This window comes from Chionomys nivalis, chromosome 2 (assembly GCF_950005125.1).
Source record: "Chionomys nivalis chromosome 2, mChiNiv1.1, whole genome shotgun sequence".
Lineage (NCBI taxonomy): Eukaryota > Metazoa > Chordata > Mammalia > Rodentia > Cricetidae > Chionomys > Chionomys nivalis.
The window spans coordinates 83,326,511-83,349,038 of NC_080087.1; the positions used below are offsets into that span (position 1 = coordinate 83,326,511).

Below are 22,528 nucleotides of genomic sequence, written 5' to 3' on the forward strand. Positions count from 1 at the left end.
CCCTAGGGGCGGCAAGGGAGAGATACAACTGGTGCACACCTCAGAACCAGACCAGGACTAGAGGGAGGACACACATGCAGGTGTAAAGCGAGACAGGCTGGGAGATTTCGGACAGGGCAGGACAGAATGTAGCCTGGTCTGAAAGGGCTCTGGAGACAGGCTCCACCCAGGTCCACTACTCTGTAAGCACCCTCCCAATCTTGTGCCTCAGTGTCCACGTCATTACTACAGGGATATGACAGCAATGACCTCATAGGGTGGGCACAAGGGTAGAGTGAGCTCATGCATAGAGAGTGCTTACAGCATGCACGGCCTGGCACACAGTCAGCTCCTATTAATACCAATTATTACTGCTCCTCTCCCCTGTGGAGCCAGACATTGCTGGCTGGTTTACCATCTGACTCTCTCCATTCCCCTTTCCTCTGGCTACTTCTTCCACAAAAAACTGAGGACTTAAATGAAATTTCCTACCTGCCTGGCAGAAGGGGAAGTCATGTTCTGCCCAATAAGGTGCAAGTGGTGTCACTTAGAGGATTCTGGGAGTGCTCAAGTTGTCTAGACTTAAACACACTTGCCACTGGAGTTGATCCCTGTTTGTGCAGTCTGGAGCTGTAGCAGCAACCCTTGACCATGAGGAAAAAGGCCCTCAGAAGCCAGGAGGCTCAAGCCCTGACCTGACACTGGCCCACCATACTGTAGAAACCTTTTCTCCTAGTCTATCAAAGAATGTAAGCCTGGCATCAATTAGCCAAGAACTGCAGCTAACAAATGGAAGGGTATGAGGACATTACAGAGAAACCTCAACAGGGACTGTGGCAGGGCAGACCCAGCTAGCAGCTGATGCTGACATTAGTGCATGCAAGTTTGAGGGAAAGCAGAGCTTTCTCAGAGTTCAATGTTCCCTCCAAAATGGCTGCGAACTGTATGTGGAAAATGGTGGTGGTACTGACAAGGAAATTATCTGCCACGCAGACATCACCACCTCAGCCAAGAGTCAGATGACCAATGCTGGAAGGAATACACACAGACACCGCAGGTCCCAGGGAGAGTGCCCTGATGGGGGGACATCACTTCTGGGACATTCTTCTAAGTAATAATATCGCCTCAATAGAGTCAAGAGAAAACAAACACACCTAAGTCCAAACACTGCAAAATACCAGAGCAGTGCGCTCCCTGAGTCGCACAAGCCAAGAGGGCGTGCAGGAGCCTGGTAGACTGGAGGAGAGTAAGAGGGCATGATGGGCCGAGAGCTAGCTCAGTTAGCAAAGTGCTTGCTACCCTGGCATGAGGACCTGGCGCTCATGAAAAGAGCCAGGCGCACACCCAGCTCTGATGAAGCAGACGAGCAGATTCCTGGGATCACTTGCCTGATTGGCAGGCTCTGGGTCCCAATGTGAGGACCTGTCTCAAAAACACAAAAAACAAACAGCAGCAGCAACAACAAAAACCAAATCAGAGGTAGCTCAGCAGCTAAGAGCAAATACTGCAGTAGAGAGGACCCAAGTTTGGCTCCCAGCATTTACATAGGGCAGCTCACAGCCACTGAACTCTGGTTCCAGAAGAACCCAACACCTCTGGCCTCCAAAGGCATCCGCACTCTCTCCTCCCTCTTCCTCCCTCTCTCCATCTCCCCTCCCTCCCCCCCATATCTCTCTCTCTCTCTCTCTCTCTCTCTCTCTCTCTCTCTCTCTCTCTCTCTCTCTCACACACACACACACACACACACACTAAATTTTTCAAAAGTTAAAAACCCAAACAAAGCCAGGCAGTGGTGGGCACATGCCTTTAATTCCAGCAGCTGGGAGGCAGAGGCAATAGTTTAAGGTCAGCTTGATCGGCATTGTGAGAAGACAAAACAAAACAGCCCAAACAAACCAAGGTGAACAACTGAGGTCTAATACCTGCAAGAATACACTCTGACCCCAGAGACCATCCCACAGACAAGCTCTGGGGACCTGGCAAAACTTTAGCAAGATGGAAAGCTCAGAGAAGAACCATTCAGTTCCCCCAGGTTCACCGTGGTCCCACAGCTTGACAGTCTGTGCCAGCTGGTTACACTGAGCCAGAACCTGACCCACAGTTTGAGGACCAGACACTGCTTCCCCAGCACCCTGCCACAAAGGCTGGCATCAGCATTCAGGAACGCCTCGTTAGGAACCAAAAGAGTGTATGCTCCCAAACTGACCTCACTGCCTAAAATCCACCAAGAACGTGAAAGAGCACAGTGCTCGTTAGGAAAAAAAAAATCGTGCCCCAATTCTCCCCAATTTAACCTATGTAAGCCTACACATCCAGATAAGTATTTACCATCCATAGTAGGCGAATCACATGCGAGCACCTATGCTGCTTGCTGCTGCTGCCTTTGAGACCTAGAGAGCAGCAGTGCACACAGGATGATGGGCAGCAGTGCACACAGGGTGATGGGCAGCAGTGCACAGCAGGGCAATGGGCAGCAGTGCACAGCAGGGCAATGGGCAGCAGTGCACACAGGGTGATGGGCAGCAGTGCACAGCAGGGCGGTGGGCAGCAGTGCACACAGGGTGGTGGGCAGCAGTACATACAGGGTGATGGGCAGCAGTGCACAGGGTGATGGGCAGCAGCAGCGCACACAGGGTGATGGGCAGCAGTGCACAGCAGGGCGGTGGGCCTGTTCTGTCTCCCTATGCAGCAGCTTCACAAAAAAATTCCTTCGTGTGAACTTAAAAAAAAAAACCCACAAGAGTGACATTTACTTTCTATAAAATTTAAATTGAATTAAAATAGTATAGAACCAAGAGAAGCCTTTGTGTAACTGTGCTCACAAACAAAGCTCTGAGACACGGTGTTGCTGAGGGGGTTCCTGGAGCACCCGTACTGCCTGGATTGTTTTCTTAGACAGCTAAGAAAAATACAAGTGTGTGTCTGTGTGTGTACAGTGTGTGAATGTGGTGGGTGTGTATACATGTACGTGTGGTGTGTGTGTGTGAGTGAGTGTAGATACTAGCAGTGAATGACAGTACTCACCCCTAAGGGAAAATGGGGCATGGGGGTAATGCTGGAGGCTGTTACCTCTTCTCTGATATTTTTGTATGTACATTTAAAAATAATAAAGACATTATGTGTATTACCTATACAATTTAAACAAATAGCCACTGTACTTACTTCAGTATGCCCTGGACACCAGTGTGGTCTTTCAGGTCTCACGAGAGCCTAGGTCAAAGGCGATGCACCTATGAAAAGGAAAAGAGAAGGTCATGCCTCTGGCCAAGTGATGCAAAGCCTTCTTGCCACCTGTCAGATTGAACAAAAGCCAGCAAAGCCTGGCTCTGAGAATACACAGAAGCGGTACAATCGCTGTCTTCGAAGAGTAGAAATTCTAGTGGGGGAGGAGGTGGCTGAACCAGCTCACAACCCAAGACAAGGCCTGGCCGGTGTCAGATGCAAACTGAACAAAAGATGGGGGCAGTGCTTCCAACTCACACAGTGTGCTGAAGCCTCCACCAGGAAAGACCCAAACAGGTGAGATCGCAAACGATGACACCCTGGATACCCTGGAAAGGGCTTCCAGGCCATAAAGCAGCTGGTACAAAGGTCCCGAGGCAGGTGAGGCTCTGGGCAGGGGCAGCCAATGAGCCAGAGTGGTGGTTATCATGACAGTGAGGTCAAGGGGTGGACACAGAAGCGTAGGATACATGGGATCACTTCTTTCAGATAGCCATGTGCTGAGAAATGACAAACACGACTCCAGGGACGTGAATGTTTGGTATGGTTGCATTTATCTGAATGAAAATTTTACAAATTGTGTGTATAGAAAGGGTGTGTGGGGACACGTGTGTGTGCTCTTATGGAGTCATAGGGCAGCTTTTGGAAGTCAGTTCTCTCCTTCTACCTTTATGGAGGTTCTTGGGGTAACGCAGGTGGTGAGGCTTGTGTGGCAAGTGCTTCACCCAATCTTGCAAGCATTTTAAGAAGCAGTGAATTTGTTCATATTACAGGTGCCAGCACAGGCCGGGCCCTGAGTCAGGAGGAGATTAGAAGGGCACCCACAATGTCCACAGGGGATGTGTATGACAGACTTCAAAGGAACCCGTCCATACAGAAACCAAAATTACTGTAAAACAAACCCAAATCTGTGCCTGTTTGCTTTTCCTTCATTTCTTGTGTGTGCCTGTTCAAGAGAGAAAGGGAGCGAGAGACAGAAAAAGGGAGAGAGGGATGGAGGGAGAGGAGGAAGGAGGGGTGTATATGGAGAGCCAGACTCTAGCTCAGGCTGCTGGGGGCAGAGCGCATCAGCAGGCTTGGCCACGCCCACACATTTCAGTTACTACTTTAAATTTGAGGTCCAGTGATGGATTCAGATTTAGAAACAGGTGAGTAAGCTAGGTGTGGTGGTACATTAAGGAGGCTTAGGGACAGGGACAGACACAAGTTCAAGGACCTCTGCAGAGCAAGGTCTTGCCTTGACACGCACATGATCCAGAACTGGCCTAATGCTGAGGTCACTGTACTGCTTTCCCTGGTCCTGGCCGGGAAGCCAGGTGGGCGGAGCAATAATGAGCAGTCTAAGGGCAGGTGGAGGAAATGCGGGCAAAGCGATGGCTTACTGACTCTGGCGAATGAGTTGCGCAATCCCTCCCATCTGCTAGGGGCCATCTCCTGACCCTCTGAGAAAAACAACACAGAGGACCAAGCACCCACTGACCCAAAGAGCCTCGAGGGAGGAAGAGACAGCAACTTGACCACCTTACTGAAGGCCCTGGATTCTGTGATTCCTGATGCCATTGGTAGCAGGTTGTCCCAGGCTGAGCCTCTACATTCTCTTTTACATAAGCAGGGTGGCCTGAATCTCTGTTTGTTCTCGTGCACGCGCGCGCACACACACACACACACACACACACACACACACACACACACACACAAAGCTCCCAACTAACACAGAAGGTCAGAGGCCGCTGCTGTTCTTGTCGATTCCCAGAACTCACTACCAGGCCATTTAGGGAAGCATAAAATAAAATTAGAAATGGTCGCTATACATAGAACTGGCAACTACAGGAAAACACACACTCGGAAGGACCCAGAAGCAGTCCCTCGGGCCCTTGCTTGTTCCTCAGAGGGCTATGAAGCCCTAACAACTTTGACTTTGAACATGCTCCAAAGGGTGGGAGAGAAGAAGAAACACCGAGGACACCTCCTTTATTACCACCAGATGATCAGAAAACCCCTGAATCAAGTGCTTGTAAAATTTTACTAGGCCCTTTTAAATTGCAATGGAAATTACTTTTCTGCCGTTCTTATTTTTTTCCTTCCTCTAAAGTAATACACATTTGTTTGTTTGGTTGATTTTTTTGGAGACAGGGTTTCTTTATATAACAGCAACTAGCTCTGTAGACCAGGCTGGCCTTGAACTCATAGAGATCCACCTGTCTCTGACTCCTGAATGCTGGGATTAAAGGTGTGCGCCACCACGAGCTCCCCTACCCCCAAAGACAGGCTAGCCTGGATTCAAGTACTCCGGGAAGGTAAGGGCACTAAGGGGTCCAGCTGTACCTGGCATTTGTGTGTGTGACAGGGTTTCTCTCTAATAGCCCTGGCTGTCCTAGATACCACAGAGATCCACCTGCCTCTGTCCAGAGTGCTGGGATTAAAGACCTGCGTCACCACATCCATGCATCTAGCTCTTTAAGGGCACTAGCAGTGACGCGTGCTGGCATTTTACTTCCGGGCTAGGAACCTGTGGATTTCAAGAAACTGGAGGCCCATCTGCCTGGGGTCACCACACACACACACACAGCGTGGAGGGGAAGTAAAGAGCAGCACCGGCGGCAACAGTGAAGGAGATCAGCAAGGCTGGTTCAGCCAGAGTCACTACACCTGAGCTTCCTGCGCCCCTGGCTGCGGCTCATCAGTCACAGGCATTGCACTCACAGGTCAAGCCCCTCCCTTTCCACAGGTTTACACCAAGAACAGAACTTCAGAAAAAGAAAGGTGGGGCGGCCACATCCCAGTAGGGACTCCCAGGTTGAAATCTTCCTCCTCTTGATCAGGGTCTGAGCAGGCCCATCAGAACTGGTCAGTAAGAGCTGGCCTGGGAGTTCTGTTGCTGCACGAAGGGACAGGGACTGACCAGGGCTTATCTGCCAACCTGGGGCAGATTCTTAATAGGGGTAGCTGAGTGGTGATTCGTCAGGCCAGTTCTGGGATCTTTGTGTCCCTGAGCTGTTAGCTCCCTCTGAGATTTAAGACTGGGCAAATCTGTCCTCATGGTGACTTGTACATAAGGGAACACAAACCTTTCAAGACACCCTGCCACTTCTCTCCATGGGAGGAGTCATCTCAGAGGTGTCAAAGACCTCCGAGGCTGGGTTCTCAGGGGTCAGGTAAAGGAGCAGTCTCATCTAGTCTAACTTGTCCACTCAGTGGGCAAGGACACTGAGGTTCCGGGTGTGTAGTAACTTGTCTGGGGACACTGAAGAGTCGACTACAGCCCCAGAGGGAGGACAGTCCCCAGAGAGACTGCAGAGGAAAGACCATGACAGTAAGCGAAGCCCCAGTCCCCACTGCACCAGTTCAGTCATATATTTGCTTCCTAGCTCACAAAATGGGCTTCAGGGCAGGGTCTGACTAAAAATGCACAATTCCATGATCACAGTGCTGAAAACCAATCGTCTGGGGGCTATTTGCAGGCTAGTGACCTTGGATTTGGTCCTCACTGGAAGCCCCTGCTGCAGGCACTGTTGTCATGGCTGGGCATGCTCCTGGCCACTTCATGGTCAAGAAACCATGGAGGGAAACCCCTGGAGCTGCAAGCCGAAATCAACTTCCCTCTTTTAAAGCTTGTTGTCTCGAGTATTATGTCACAGTATCGCAAAGCTTAAACCATCCTCTTTCACCTCTGGTTTTTATTGCTGTTTGTTTGTTTGGAGTTTGGAGACTTGGTCTCACCAAGAAGCCCAGGCTGGCCCCAAATCTGAGAACCTTGTGCCTCAGTCTCCTGGGGTGACCGGTGTGTGCTACTACACCTGGCCTGGGCAGACACTCACTCTTAGCAGGTGTCTCTCCTCCACGCAGCCAGCTGTGTAAGGAGCTTCCTGGGCATTCCAAGCCGAGTGAAGGAGAAGCACACCCCTGTGGCCTTCCACCATGAGCTGCGTTCTCCTTTCCAGACTGGCTGAGACCTTCCTATGGGGCACGGGAAACTCACCAACCAATGAAGTGCCAGCATATCCAGCCCCCAGCCCATCTTTGACCTCAATGCTGCCTCACTTAGAGGCGATTCCCAGCATATCCAGCCCCCAGCCCATCTTTGAAATCAAACCCTGGAAAAGATCTGTTCATCCAACTGTCTCTCCCCACATTCCAACAAAGAGCTGATATAGGAAGAAAGAATTCTGCCTTGGGAAAACCGAAGCCCGCAACAGTCGATGAGCTCATGCTGCAATTAATCACGTTCTCTCTTATGACCCACATTCTATTAATATCCCACACTAGTGATTTAGCATGTGCTCTCAGGGATGGATGCCATCCTCGATAACCATGACTGGGTCATCAGCTTCCTCACCGTCCACACCCCTGACTGGCCTGTCTCTGAGGGGATGGTGGGGTCCCAGGTCACAAAGTTAAAGGGGCTCCACATACTGCAGGGGTCTGCTCTTCCTGCCTGAAGCCAGCCCAGGTAGGCTGCATTGCTCACATGCAGACCTCTGCAGAGGAGCTGCTTAGAAAAAACAACAGGGTGTGACCGGTTCACATGCAGCAGATTGGCCAAAATGTCAGAGTCTGATATCACCAACTGTGCGAATGCTGGAGCTAGGGGACTCTCAGTCACTGTGGGTGGAAACAGTCGGAACAAACGCGTTGAAAAAGTTGGCAAATTGCTTTCTTTGCTTTTTTTCCTTTCTCAACAGGGTCCCACTATGCAGCCCATGGTGGCCTCCAACTTCCCATCTGCCAGCCCCTGCCTCAGGAGTGCAGGGACTACAGGTGTGGGCCACTTACCTAAGCTCTGCAACTTCGTATAAAGACAAGCATTAGCTCCAGTGACACATTCATGCTCCAGCTGGCTTGTATCCAGGGTCCCTGCAAATCCCCAACTGGGGGAGGGGTCAAACATGGATTTTGTGTTTTGCTCTGTATAAACCACTGTTTGCAACTCTTTTTTAAAAAATATTTATTTTATTATTTATTATGTATACAATATTCTGTCTGTGTGTATGCCTGAAGGCCAGAAGGACACCAGACCCCATTACAGATGGTTATGAGTCACCATGTGGTTGCTGGAAATTGAACTCAGGACCTTTGGAAGAGCAGGCAATGCTCTTAACTGCTGAGCCATCTCTCCAGCCCCTGTTTTCAACTCTTAACTGCAGATTCACCAAACCTTCCAACAACCTGTGGAAGTGCCTCTAGCACCCCCCGCCCCACTTCTTGTCCATTTTGTAAAACTGGGCTTGTGTAGCCCAAGATAGTCTTTGAACTCACTATGTAGCTAAGGATAACCTGACCTTCCTGCTTCTACCTCTGATGTAGAAGTGTCTTCTATCTATCTGTTGCTTTCATTGGTTAATTAATAAAGAAAACTGCTTGGCCTGATAGGTCAGAACAGAATGCTGGGAAGAAGGGAAGTGAGTCAGATGCCATAGCTCTCTTCTCCAAGATGGATGTAGATTAGATAGAATCTTCCCGGTAAGCCACCACTACATACCTCTGACTGGTTGGTTGACTGAGAGTGTGTGTGTGTGTGTGTGTGTGTGTGTGTGTGTGTGTGTGTGTGTGTGAACTGGCTCTCTCCTACCACATATGAGTCCCAGGGGTCACTAAGGTCAGTAAGCTTGCAGCAGGTGCCTTTACTGGTGAAATCTTGCAGGCACTAGGTTGGCCTCTGAGCAAACTTACAGGGTATTTTCTTGATTAATGATTGATGTGGGTGGGTCATTCTGAATGATATAAGAAAGCAGGCTAAGCAAGCCATGAGAGCAAGTCAGCAGGTAGTGCCCCTCCATGGTCTCTGCATGAGTTCCTGTGTTCAGGTTCCTGCCCTGCCTGAGTTTCTGACCTGATTTGTGATCTACAAACTGTAAGATGAAATTAACTCTTTCCTCTGTAAGTTCCTCTGACCACAGTGTTTAATCACAGCAATAGAAGCCCCAACTAAGGTACCAATTACAGAGATTAACTTTGCCCAAGATCTCACAGCAAATACATAGATAGGAGAGAGGAATCTGAACTCAGGGGACTCCACTCCAAAACCACCACCAGTACAGCAGGAAGAACTTGCTCCTGGCCCCAGGCCCTATACCTACAGGGTATCAATGGCCCAGAACGGCCCAGGGCACAAGCGGAACAGAAAAACTATACAGAAGACAGCACAGGGATAGAGCTACATCTTAGGAAGAGAATAGGCTTGCTCCTGACCTAGTCCCTATCCCTACAGGGCATCAACGGCCCAGAGACCCACAAGTGAACAGAATAACTAACTATACAGAAGATAGCTTAGGCAGCCATGACTTCTCTTTTCCTTTGTTTACACCTTTGGTTTATTTGAGACAGATCTCACTTATGAAGTCTAAGGTAGCCTGAACTCACTATGTAGCCCAGGTTATGACTTCTTAGCCAAGGATTCCTGGAAGTGTTTGTTCCTTCATCTTTCTCAGCTTGGAATGTTGATGTGACAGCTGAATTTGAGGTGGTCCCTCTCTGGCAACCTTGGCTTCCTGGCAAAGATGGGTACACCTTGTAGATATAGGCTCATAAGAGTATGAGCCATACTGGAGTTGACCTATCAGCTTCTCCCTCCAATGTTATCCTATGACCCCTTGAAATGACAGCATCACCTGTGTATGAAGAATCTCACAGCCAAATGCATAAGACACCTGAAAGTCAAGTTCCAGCAGCTGTGGGCTGCTCCACCACACAGCCAGCAGCTGTGGGCTGCTCCACCACACAGCCAGCAGCTGTGGGCTGCTCCACCACACAGCCAGCAGCTGTGGGCCGCTCCACCACACAGCCAGCAGCTGTGGGCCGCTCCACCATACAGCCAGCAGCTGTGGGCCGCTCCACCACTCAGCCAGCATCTGTGGGCCGCTCCACCACTCAGCCAGCAGCTGTGGGCTGCTCCACCACTCAGCCAGCAGCTGTGGGTTGCTCCACCATACAGCCAGCAGCTGTGGGCTGTTCCATCACTCAGCCAGCAGCTGTGGGCCGCTCCACCATACAGCCAGTGGTTATTGAGAGTCACATGGCCTGGGAAGTGTCTTAAAGAGATAGACTCTGTAGAAATCAAAGTTTCCCATTAAGCAGAATTGATCAAACATACCTAGAAAGATGAGGTATGGCCTAAATTAATTCTCAGAAGACCTAAACTGAGTCTAGCTTCTTTCTCGGTCTTCAAGCACCTCAGAGTAAAGGTCACACTATGGCTAAGCCCAGTCTGCCCATACATCTGCATGTGCTCTGCTGGCCGGGAAATTCTGCAGAGCTCAGGGGATCCTTTCTCCTCCTGTCACTAGGCATTTGCTGGAAACGCCGAGAGTTAAGCCCCTTTCTGCAATGAAAACAGCTTGTCAGAACGGCTTCCACCAGTGGGTGCATCTCCACAAAGCATTCCCTAGCCCCAGCTAATCGGTGAAAGTTAGGACAGGTCAAGTTGCCAAAATAGGTCAGGCTTTGGTTTTTAATCCTCTTCTGCATCATACAGTAAAAGGGGAGAACTTATCAGGGAAAGATCCAGTTAACCTTTGCGGCCCTTCATCTGGTAAGTGGGAACAGTGAGGGCTTTGGGAGGAATGTGTTTAAAACTGACTCTGAGACAATTGTTTGCAGCAGATCTGTCATCAGAAAGTAGATAATAAATGTGATAATTTATTCATGTTGCTGGTGACACAGTTGGACTTCTGCTAATCTCAGTCTTATCCACTGATCAGACATGAAGAACTCCATGGCTTGATTCTGGGCACTCGCAGGGGGGAAGCTGAAGGGGGATGGGGGCAGTGTGAAGGTCCAAGGGATGAGCAGAAGCTGCGATGGCTCAGATTCTGCGGAAGGAAACAGACAACAGACCTACTGCCAAGGCCGACTGCCCACCTGGCAGCCATGCTTCCTTCCTTCCAAGACTGCATTTCCCAGCCTCTCTTGCAGCTAGCAGCGGCCATAAGTGAGGGGGGAAGCTGCTGTGAAGCTTTGAGGAAAATTCTTCCCCAGAATCAAAGCTGCATGGTCCTTTTGTGCCCACCCCCTCGTTCCATGACAGATGCATCAGCCTGACTGCAGCTCTCTAAGGATGGCTGACAGTTCTGCGCCAGGGACAGAGAAGCAGGAGGATCCTTGACCAATAATCCTGCTTCTCCGGTGACCACCAGACAGCCATGCTGGCCCCAGGTGTGCCCTGTTATGGACATTTACTCAAGAGAGAAACCACCCTCTGTGGAGCCATCTTTCTGATCTGTTACTGACAGCCTTTATTTTGTTTGAAATGGGTTCCTACTGGCCGCCTGGAGTTCACTGAGCAGCCCAAGCTGGCCTCAGAGCTGTGGTGATCTTCCCGCCTCTGCCTCCCAAGTGCTGGGAGTACAGGTGTGTGCCACCACACCTGGCTTTGACAAGCATCTGAAATGCACAATTTAGGCAACACTGCAGCCTTCCACACAAGATGAGCAGTCACAGAAACTCGGCGGCCGAGCGCCTATCATTTCAAGCATCCTCATGCTTCAGGACCTACACTCTTTCCACAACATCAAGGAGAAAGTGACACACATTCCCCAGAGTTCTGCTCAGAATATGGTTGCCAGCACTTTGCTTTAGGAGGTGAGACGATAAATGAGCAACAGGAGAGATGTTGAGTCATTCATTAGACAACTCAAGCACTATCCTACAGCGGACACAGCAAGGAAAAGTGCCAGGCGCAGCGAACAAAAGTACACGCACAGACAGGCCTTACAAAGCGCACAGTCCCAGATAACGAGCAGAAAACACACAGGCAAACACATGCCTACATCAGTACGGGTGCTGAGAAGTACCATTCAGGAAAGCAGCGCAAGTTTACACTTAGAACTACAGAAAAAGTAAGCTACATGAAAAGGACATCCACTAACAGAAATAACGAAGCAATATTACCATTCACCCATACCATGAATGTTCAGCTATGGAAAGGAAGAAGTCTGACTTTGTGGACAACAGAGATGAGCCTTGAAGACAAGGCTAAGTGAAAGAAGCCTGGATCGGATGACCACAGGTAATGTCTTTCTCAGTTACCGGATCAGCTGCATCTCAAGACTGGCTCCCTTCCCTCCTCCCTGACAAGGGAGGGCCTTCTAGGTCGGTATGGGCACAATCAGCTAAGGACAAACAGGACAACTGTGGCAAGGAAAGAGGCAAGGTGTGACCCAAAAGGTCACCAGTCTTACTTCACTGACCAATATGTGTCTTCTGAGCAGAACACAAGACCCTGGGAGCAGAGGATAGAAAGTAGGGGGAGGGCATGGAGAGTCCCTGAGAACAGACTGGGCACCATAGCTGGAGACTGGAATGCTAACAGTGCCCCAGGGTGGCCCACTTACAGCATATTAAAGCCATGGCAGAGGGCTGGGCATGGTACATGCATTTAATCCCAGCACTTGGAAGGCAGAGGCTGGTGGATCTCTGTGAGTTCATGGTCAGCCTGGTCTACAGTGTGAGTTCTAGGACAGCTAAGGAGACACAGAAATATTCTGTCTCAAAAGGAAAAAAAAAAGGTGGCGGGGCATCCATGGCCCACTTAGCCTAAGTCTCTTGTCATCAATAGAGAGAGGCCCAGGTAAGGATCAAAGCCAGTGCCACTGCTCCCACCTGTGGGCTCCTGCACCTGGGGACACTGCCAGGTCCCCTAGAAGCAGGCGTGGGACATGGAAGAGATGAACGAGCCACATATCACACGTGCGCTCACCCCTTCCTCAGCAGTCAGAGTACGGATGTGCCCTCATAATGTTCACTGCCCCTTGAGGAGTGAGCATCTACGTTATTTCTGGGGTCTGTTTGGCCACTGTGACAACGCTGTGCTAAACACCCCTTTGTACCAGGGCTAGTTCTTGGGTGTCACCTCGGGACTGGCAGTGTTGGGTCAGAGACTGTTAGGCCATGAGCTGATTTCCAAGTCAAGCTGAGAGCCCCCCTTTTTACCTCTTTTGAGAGGACAGCTAACACAGGGGTTGGCTGGTAGGGGCTCAGAGTGGCAGGGGACAGGGTGAGGAGCTGACAGACCGTTCACTGTACACTTCTCTGGCACTTTCTGAATGTGTTTCCGCATGCATACTCTGCTCATTCAAAGCAGCAAGTAAGAAGCCCTCCCCTGCTGTCTTCTAAAAGGTCACAGTGATTCACACATCCCCCAGGAAGCAGCTAGAAGACACACTCAGCTCATTCATGCCCTATATATTTCTCCTTCAAGGCTGTGTGTGTATATATATATTTCTCCTTTCCCCCTCTTTTCCTTTTGAAGCTGGAATGAGCTGAGACACACGTCACACTTCATCATCTTGAGATCTGCTGTCCCCCTAGTCTCCAGTCAGTAGGGAGGCACAAGGTGAACCCCCAGAGACGCAGATCTGACAAGCAAGCATCCTGGCCAGTGCATCTGAGGCCAGGTCTGGGGCCCGGTTTTCAGGGCCTGTGGTCTCTGACGGCAGAAAGAGACAAGGGCTCACACTTTCTCCTCATAGCCTATTTTCAACTAACACAAGCTGAGCTGTCCTAACTAACTGGGTGACATAGGGACCCCTAGAAGTCTGAAGCCCTTCTGAGAGGGTGAGGGAGGTAGTGGCGGCAGCATTGGCGGTGGTGGCAGCAGCAGCAGCGGCAGCTGTCACCCACAGGATCTGCACACTCAGAACAAAGCCAGAAGAACCAGAGAGAAAGGAACAAAGCCCGAGGAAAATCACCTCATACAAACAAGATGGCCTTCTCACACACTTCCTACAGTCTGTGGCTCCTCCAGGGATGGCCCAGAGCTAAATCCCAGCCAGCTAGTGCTGAGTCCCTGGGAAAGCTAACAGATTTGAACTCTGCTATGGTGGCTGGAACTTCGTTGAGGAGGGAAAAGTCACCCCAGAGAAGACAAAGCACGGGAGAGCGTGAGAGAACCCCCTTGTGTATCACCAGCAGGAATCACATGGGTTCTGCCATCCACTCCACACAGCCATAGGAGCTGGGCTTGGATGCCTTTCTATGCAGCCTGGCTGTGAGGTCCCAGCTCTTGCTGCGGAGGCTCTGTCTGCAGGGGATGAATGCTCTTGCCCTCAATCCTTCTAGATTCATCCTAGAGTTTAGACTACAGTAGCCTGGGGTGGGGGTGGGGTATCTGATTGCTCACCAGCAGGGATCAGTTAATAAATGATATAGAAGGAGAGCAGACTTGTCCATCCTTTGGTAATTAGCAAGTTCTTTGTTGCCACCGGCTTCAAAATATATCCAAATCTATTTCCTTGTCTCCTCTTTCCATGCCCAAGCTGCCACCACCATTACTTACTTAGACACATCATCAGAGGCCCCTCTGGTCTCAAGGTCACGTCTGCTTTCCTGGATCCCACTCAGTAGACAGCCAGATAGATCGGGTCAGACAGCAGCCATATCAGGTAGCTTCCTCACTTAACAGCACTCAACACCTCAGCTGTGCACAACTGTGCCTATTGTCTCCGCTTCTCTAGGGTTGAGGTAGGGGACTTCTCTGACCTCATGCTGCCCTCCTGTAACCAGCACCGCGGCCACACTATGCCAGTTGCTGTCTCAGGGCCTTTGTGCACTCAGGCTTTCCCTATGCGTGTGCCCTTGTCAAGGGGGTGGACTTCCTCAGTGCCCCCACTCAGGCTGCCTCTACTTCGCCCTATTTCTATTCCTCATGGAGCATTTACTGCCGTTGCAGCCTTCCTTTATCCTGTTGGAGTGAATGTAAATTCTATGGTTTCTGTTTACAATGGTACCTGGGGCTCTGCAGGGCACCCACAGACACTCAGGACATGTCAAGTGAATGCTCTCATGGCTCTTAGGAGCACCATGCTACAGAACTGTGTGGTTGGCTCAGCAGTGACGAGTGAGTACTGTACTTCCGCAGGACCCATGTTTGAGCCCCAGCACCCAGGTCACATGACCCATAACTACCTTTAAGTTCGGGTCCAGGAATCTGATATTTCATGTGCAAATACCCACCACTCACATATACACACACGTGATTAAACAAACAACACACAAAAAAGCTAAGCCAGGCCACAAAGAATGTGCAAGTCACACTGAGTAGAAAATAAGCAAACTGCAAATATTTTAATGCACAGAAATCGTGAAACCCTCTACCCATGATTCCTTAGTACACAACTGCCCTTAACAAGTCACCCAGACAAAGTGGAGACTGGCCAGCCGGCTGGACACTGCCAGATATGACAGCTTCTCGGGCCAATGGGAAGGGTCCAGCACAAGATGGCAACCTGTGCCATCTTACAAGCTGATTTTGCAAAGGCATTGTGGGTAAATAGAAGTCTTCAGGGGTTTCTTGCCCATCCCAAGCAGGTAAAACCATGGGCCTTCCATCAGCCTGCTCTTTACAACCCACGTGGGGAGGGACAGGCTCTGGGCTCCAGTTCACCCCTGTATTCCAGCCCGGCTTGTTCACATCCGTCCACCACATGCTAAGCAACTGTGAGAGGCCAGACACTGGTCTAGAGCAAAACACACAGGCCCACCCTGCCAAAACTCACATTCTTGGGGGATGGTGTGAAAAAGCCAGTGCATAACGTCAGGCAACATTAGCACCCTGGAAAGGAAAAGAAAGCCTGCACAGAAAATGACAGGGAGACTCATTTAGACAGTGTTAAGACAGGCATTTCCAAAGCAGTGTCTCAACCCTTTCAGCAGAACCTCAAATAAAAGAATTCAATCAGACACACACACACACACACACACACACACTCTACACAAACATACTCTGATTTTTTTTGGGGGGGTGGTCCTGGAGATGGGACGCTGGGCCTCTCACATGCCAGTCAAATGCTCCACCACTGAGCCACACCCTAGCCCCTCACTGGGGGATTCTAGGCAGGGGCTCTACCATTGAGCCACACCCCCAGTCCCTCACTGAAGGATTCTAGGCAGGGGCTCTACCACTGAGCCATGCCCCAGCCCCTCACTGGGGGATTCTAGGCAAGCAGTCTACAACAACTGAGCCACACCCCAGTCATCCATACATTCAGAACATTCCAAGATAGAATGGAACTAGCAAAACCTTACTCTCCTTCCATCTTTCCCCTTTCTTGGGTCAAAGTGGTGTTTTATTATTATTATTGAAACAGAATAGTGGTGTTTTGTAATTCCAGCACTTGTGAAGTAAAGGAATAAAGATCATAGCAAGGGAAGGCAGAGTCAGAGAGAAGCCATGGAGTTCCTGCAGACAGATGCTGGGAACTTTACCTGCGAATGTCAAAATGTTGGAGAAGTCAATATCAGATTCAAAGCTGACAAATGAGCCTGATGAGGAGAAGAAGAAGGAAAATGCAACATGTGCTATAAGAAGATTTCAAAGAACAGAATACGAATACTGTGCCTTGATAAAAAAAGATATAGGGAAGCGGTGGACCCCGGCCCGCGCAGACACGGCGGATGGGGGATAGTCCAGGCATGAAACAGTGAAGCCCACACTGAGAGCAGATTGCCCCACTACAATTAAATCAAAGCTACAGTATTGAAAACAGCTTGGTATTGGCATAGAAACAGAGAAGTCGACCAATGGAATCGAATAGAAGACCCTGGCTTTAACCCACAAACCTATGAACACCTAATTTTTGATAAAGGAGCTAAAAGTATACAATGGAAAAAAGAGAGCATTTTCAACAAATGGTGCTGGCAAAACTGGATGTCAATCTGTAGAAGAATGAAAATAGATCCATATCTATCACCATGCTCAAAACTCAAGTCCAAATGGATTAAAGACCTCAATATCAGTCCGAACACACTGAACCTGATAGAAGAGAAAGTGGGAAGTACTCTACAACACATGGGCACAGGAGACCACTTCCTACGTATAACCCCAGCAGCACAGACATTAAGGGCATCATTGAATAAATGGGACTTCCTGAGACTGAGAAGCTTCTGTAAAGCAAAGGACACTGTCACTAAGACAAAAAGGGAACCCACTGACTGGGAGAAGATCTTCACCAACCCCGCAACTGACAAAGGTATGATCTCCAAAATATATAAAGAACTCAAAAAACTAGACCGTAAAGGGCTAATCAACCCAATTAAAAAATGGGGCACTGAGCTGAACAGAGAATTCTCAACAGAAGAAGTTCGAATGGCCAAAAGACATTTAAGGTCATGCTCAACTTCCTTAGCGATCAGGGAAATGCAAATCAAGACAACTTTAAGATACCATCTTACCCCTGTTAGAATGGCTAAAATAAAAAACACCAATGATGGGGCTGGAGAGATGGCTCAGTGGTTAAGAGCATTGCCTGCTCTTCCAAAAGTCCTGAGTTCAATTCCCAGCAACCACATGGTGGCTCACAACAATCTGTAATGAGGTCTGGTGCCTTTCTGCATACACGCAGAAAGAATATTGTATACTTAATAAATAAATATTAAAAAAAAAAAAAAACACCAATGATAGCCTTTGCTGGAGAGGTTATGGAGAAAGGGGTACACTCATCCATTGCTGGTGGGAATGCAAACTTGTGCAACCACTTTAGAAAGCAGTGTAGCGGTTTCTCAGGAAATTCGGGATCAACCTACCCCAGGACCCAGCAATACCACTCTTGGGAATATACCCAAGAGATGCCCTATCATACAACAAAAGTATATGCTCAACTATGTTCATAGCAGCATTGTTTGTAATAGCTAGAACCTGGAAACAACTTAGATGCCCTTCAATGGAAGAATGGATGCAGAAAGTATGGAATATATACATATTAGAGTACTACTCAGCAGTAAAAAACAATGACTTCTTGAATTTTGCATGCAAATGGACAGAAATAGAAAACACTATCCTGAGTGAGGTAAGCCAGACCCAAAAAGAGGAACAGGGGATGTACTCACTCATATTTGGTTTCTAGCCATAAATAAAGGACATTGAGCCTATAATTCGTGATCCTAGAGAAGCTAATTAAGAAGGTGAACCCAAAGAAAAACATATAGGCATCCTCCTGAATATTAACCTTCATCAGGCGATGAAAGGAGACAGAGACAGAGACCCATATTGGAGCACCGGACTGGAATCCCAAGGTCCAAATCAGGAGCAGAAGGAGAGAGAGCACGAGCAAGGAACTCAGGACTGCGAGGGGTGCACCCACACACTGAGACAATGGGGATGTTCTATCAAGAACTCACCAAGGCCAGCTGGCCTGGGTCTGAAAGAGCATGGGATAAAACCGGACTCGCTGAACATAGCGGACAATGAGGACTACTGAGAACTCAAGAACAATGGCAATGAGTTTTTGATCCTACTGCACGTACTGGCTTTGTGGGAGCCTAGGCAGTTTGGATACTCACTTTACTAGACCTGGATGGAGGTGGGTGGTCCTTAGACTTCCCACAGGGCAGGGAACCCTGATTGCTCTTAGGGCTGACGAGGGAGGGGAACTTGATCGGGGGAGGGGGAGGGAAATGGGAGGCGGTGGTGGGGAGGAAGCATAAATCTTTAATAAATAAATAAAAAAAAAAGAGAAAGATCATAGCAAGTTCAAGGCCAGCCTGGGGTCTATAGTAAGTTCTAGACCAGAGCTACCTAAGGAGACCCTGTCTAAAACAAACCACCACCACCCAAACAACCGAAACAAAGGAAAACAAAAACAAACAAAGGAATCCACCTCTGTGACTGTGGTGGCACACAAGGGCGAATCTGGGATAACCACACCCACCTAGGAGGTTCCTGTTACAACCCGTCTTCTTTCTCGACCACACTGAAAACCCAGACTCTGTGGCTTCGATCCCCACCCTTCTGCTCCCAGTAGTGTCAGCCCATAGTGTGGGAGGCCTTGTCAGGGGAGAAGACGATGCCATCTCCCCAGAAGGCAAGCCCTCCACTTGCTTTCTGAGGCAGATAGCAGTCCCTAGCCACAAACAGGCTAGAGCTAGCGCAGGCCTCATTGTTCAGTGCTCTTCCTAACTGAGGAGTTAGAACGGAGTCTCGCTTTTCATTTTCATTCTTGTGGCTTACACACCCACAGAAGGCCACCCAATCAGGCCCTCATCCCATCTTCATAGCTGCATAGTGTGCCACGACACAGGCTTGCCTCACCCACTCATTCTGCATCCTACCACACAGAAGGTTTTCTAGAAAAAGATTTTACTTTGTGTGTGTGTGTGTGTGTTTCATGCATGCTGGTGAATGCAGAGGCCAGAAGAGAGCACCAGATCCCCTCAGGTTGGAGTTACAGGTGGTTGTAGGCTGCCTGGCATGGGTGCTGGGTCTTGCGAGTGTTCATAACCGTGCTGTAAAATAAACAGATGATGGCCTTGAGCCAGGTGTGGTGGTGCACACCTTTCATTTCAGCATGTGGAGGCAGTGAGTCTGAGACCAGCCTAATGGACACAGAGACTTCCAGGACAACCAGGACTACTTAGTGAGTGAGACCCTATTGCAAAAGAGCAAATAAATAAATAACCCTGGACACAACCATTTCCCACACTTTGGGACATTTGCATGTAAGCAGAAATCTTCCAGAGTAAACCGCTGGGCCCAAAGAGGTGACATATACCAAGCCAGGCAGACAGAGAGCATCCAGTCCCTCCTACTGACAACAGACAAGATCCACAGTGCCTGCTCTCAGGACTTCTGCTCTTGCCTCCCTGGGGAGGGAAAAATATTTTCTCATCATGATTTTAAGTAGTGTTTCTCTCACGCTCGGCATGGAAGGTCTTTGTGAGTGTGTGAGGGGCTTTCCTATTTTCACAGACACTGGGTGGCAGACATACCCCCAGATGGTTTGCTCACGGCAGTGCTTCTACCTCTCTCTCTTTTTTTGCTGTCTAGCCTCAGAATTAAAAAAAAAAAAAAAAAAGCCTAAGGCTGGACTGGACTTCCTGCCCTCAATCTGCGTGGCATGTCTTGACTTGCCCCACCTATGTCCTATATTGATGGTTGTGTAAGCATTGCCCATGCATGTCTGGGCCTCCCAGCTCTTCCAAACTGACTCTGTACAGGGCCTTTGGATGTGCTGTCTTCCACCCCGAAATTTCCCTTGGTACCACTTGTCCCCTAGACGGGATCTCAGCCTTAGTACCACCTTCCTAACTAGTTTATGTCTTCTTGGTAGCAGACTGACTCTGTGACTGAGATCTGAGTCCTCCACTACCGATGCCTGGCACAGAGATAGGTAGCTAGGCAGTTTGCAGAGTGACTGAGACAAGCGTTAAGGAAGAGGCAGGTGGCCCTAAGGACACAGCACGAATACCAGACTCTGCCTTCTTTTAGCTGGCTCTGTTCTCTTCAGCCCACATGTCTCCTCCTTCTGCAACTGTCCCTGAGGCTAGTGGGTTTGTACTTCCTCTGGATGCCCACAGGACCTATGCAACCCATTCCCCCATCCCAGCCCTCAGCTCTCTGCGTCGCCACTGTACATGGTAAGGTGCTCCGTCCCTGGATGTAGAGGACAAGCTCTGAGAGACCCTGTTCTGGGGCTGCCCTGCCCACTGCCTTGTCCCTAGCACCCACTGCACGGCTTAGGCTGGACCCAGAGCAGTGGTCAATAAAGTTTTCAGAAATAAATGAAGGCCACAAAGACTTTTCCAGAAGAGGAAAACCCAGTAAACAACTCATTGTCAATGAACCACTGAGCTATCCACACCCTCCACACACAAGGCAGTGTATAGTGAGATGAAATGTGTTTGGGGCTTGAGGAAGTGAACACTGCTGTAGGGGAAAGGGGAAAGAGGACATTTCCTGTGACCTATGCAGGAAGAGCAACAGCTGGCAGGAGACAGGGAAGGGAGGGCGGCCCTTTAAATAGAAGAGTTGCTGTCATATTTGATGTTGGCTTGCATGCCCAGCTCTTGACTCCTATGGGACAGGCCAGCTTGAACTGAAGACAGTCACTCAGAAATGATGTGTGACCACGTTCTATCTAGAGCTCTCTGTGTCCGCAGGCCAGAATTGGGGCCACATTTTTTTACTTCTGATTCTGTCCATGTTTCAGCTGGGGGCACAGAGGTGTGGCCAAGGTCTACTCAGCCAGTGGCTCACGGGGCTGGAACAGCGACCTGGGCTGCTGCTGCTGTGCTGTGCCTCCTCATCGTGGCCTCACTTTGGGTCCACAGGCTTCTGCTGAGGTTCAGTTCCCCATTATGATGGCCACTCTAGGTTGTCAACATGACTACATCTAGAATTAACTAAAACCAAATGGCTGGGCACACCAATGGGGGGATTCTTTTCTTAACTAAAACATTTGAAGTGAGAAGACCCACTTCTAACTCAGGTCTGAGGTGGGACGATCCACTTTAATCTGGAACACACCTTCTGGGGACAGCATCTGTAAAAGACACAGAAGAAGGAAGTTTGCTGTCTCTGCCTGCTAGCTCCCGTTCTCGCTGGCAAGTCCAGCCCTTCCCTGGCATTCGAACCTACTTCTTTGGGATTCCAGCTGAGACATCCAGCCTTATGGGCCGAACAACTACTGGATTCTATCAACTCTCCTCTTCTAGAGAACCCTCATTAATACACCCACAAATCTGGCAATGATGTCGCTCACATTAGTCTACACTATGAGCAGCTAATGAATGGGGAGACAGGCTGAGGAGGGGTGAGGAGCGGGCTCAAGATCTCAGGAAGAGACTGTTTTAAGGACAGAAACTCAGGACGGCAGAAACATTAGAAACAGAAGCATGGCTGATGAGGACTGTGGGAAGAAAAATGTGTTGTGGAGAGGAGACAGCCAGCGAATGCTGTTAGAGGGGTGAAGTATCTGGAAGAACAACCCCCACAAATCTGGTAAGTGTGGTCCTCTGGGAAGACAAGCTTCTGCATCTAGGGACGGGGACAAGAACAGGAAGAAGACTGTACCCTGCCGTCAGATGCTGTATCCTGAAGTCTCAGTGAAGAGTCAAGCATACAACAGTCCCACAAAAAATCACACCACCTGGGAATGTCGCTATTTGATATCGTGTCTATGCTCACACAATGATGAAATCACCTAAGAACACTTTTATCAGTTTTGGAGCGCGGGGGGGGGGGGTGGGGAGGGGGTTGTTCTCCCAGATACTTCACTTGCCTGTGTTTGCTGGCTGTTGGAGATCAATCTCGGGAGTAAGGCACTTGCCTAGCATACACAAGGCCCTGGGTTTGTTCCCCAGCACTGCAGAAAGTACAAGAAAACATAAAAATTCTATATATAGACTTTAATTATCAATGCTTGAAAACCCTAGCTACTCAACAAATGGGTAGAATCACTGCTCTGGTCCATATAGAAATGCACATTTATACAGCAAGCTGGTATGCAACCTGGAGCCAACCAAAAACGCATGATGGCTGGATCTCGACTGTGGAGGCTCTACTACTGACCAGATGCAAGTCTTAGCCAAATGACAGACACTCTCGAAGACTGGGAGA

General features: G+C 49.4%; 1 protein-coding gene across 2 annotated transcripts in view; it reads right to left on the reverse strand.

Annotated features, from left to right (window-relative positions):
* Sipa1l3 (signal induced proliferation associated 1 like 3) overlaps positions 1 to 22,528 on the reverse strand; it is a 208,767-nt gene that overhangs the window by 114,073 nt on the left and 72,166 nt on the right. For both annotated transcript variants that reach the window (XM_057756375.1, XM_057756383.1), the window contains exon 2: positions 3,142 to 3,209. The gene's annotated coding sequence lies outside the window, so the exon portion shown is untranslated. The remainder of the gene's footprint in view (positions 1 to 3,141; positions 3,210 to 22,528) is intronic.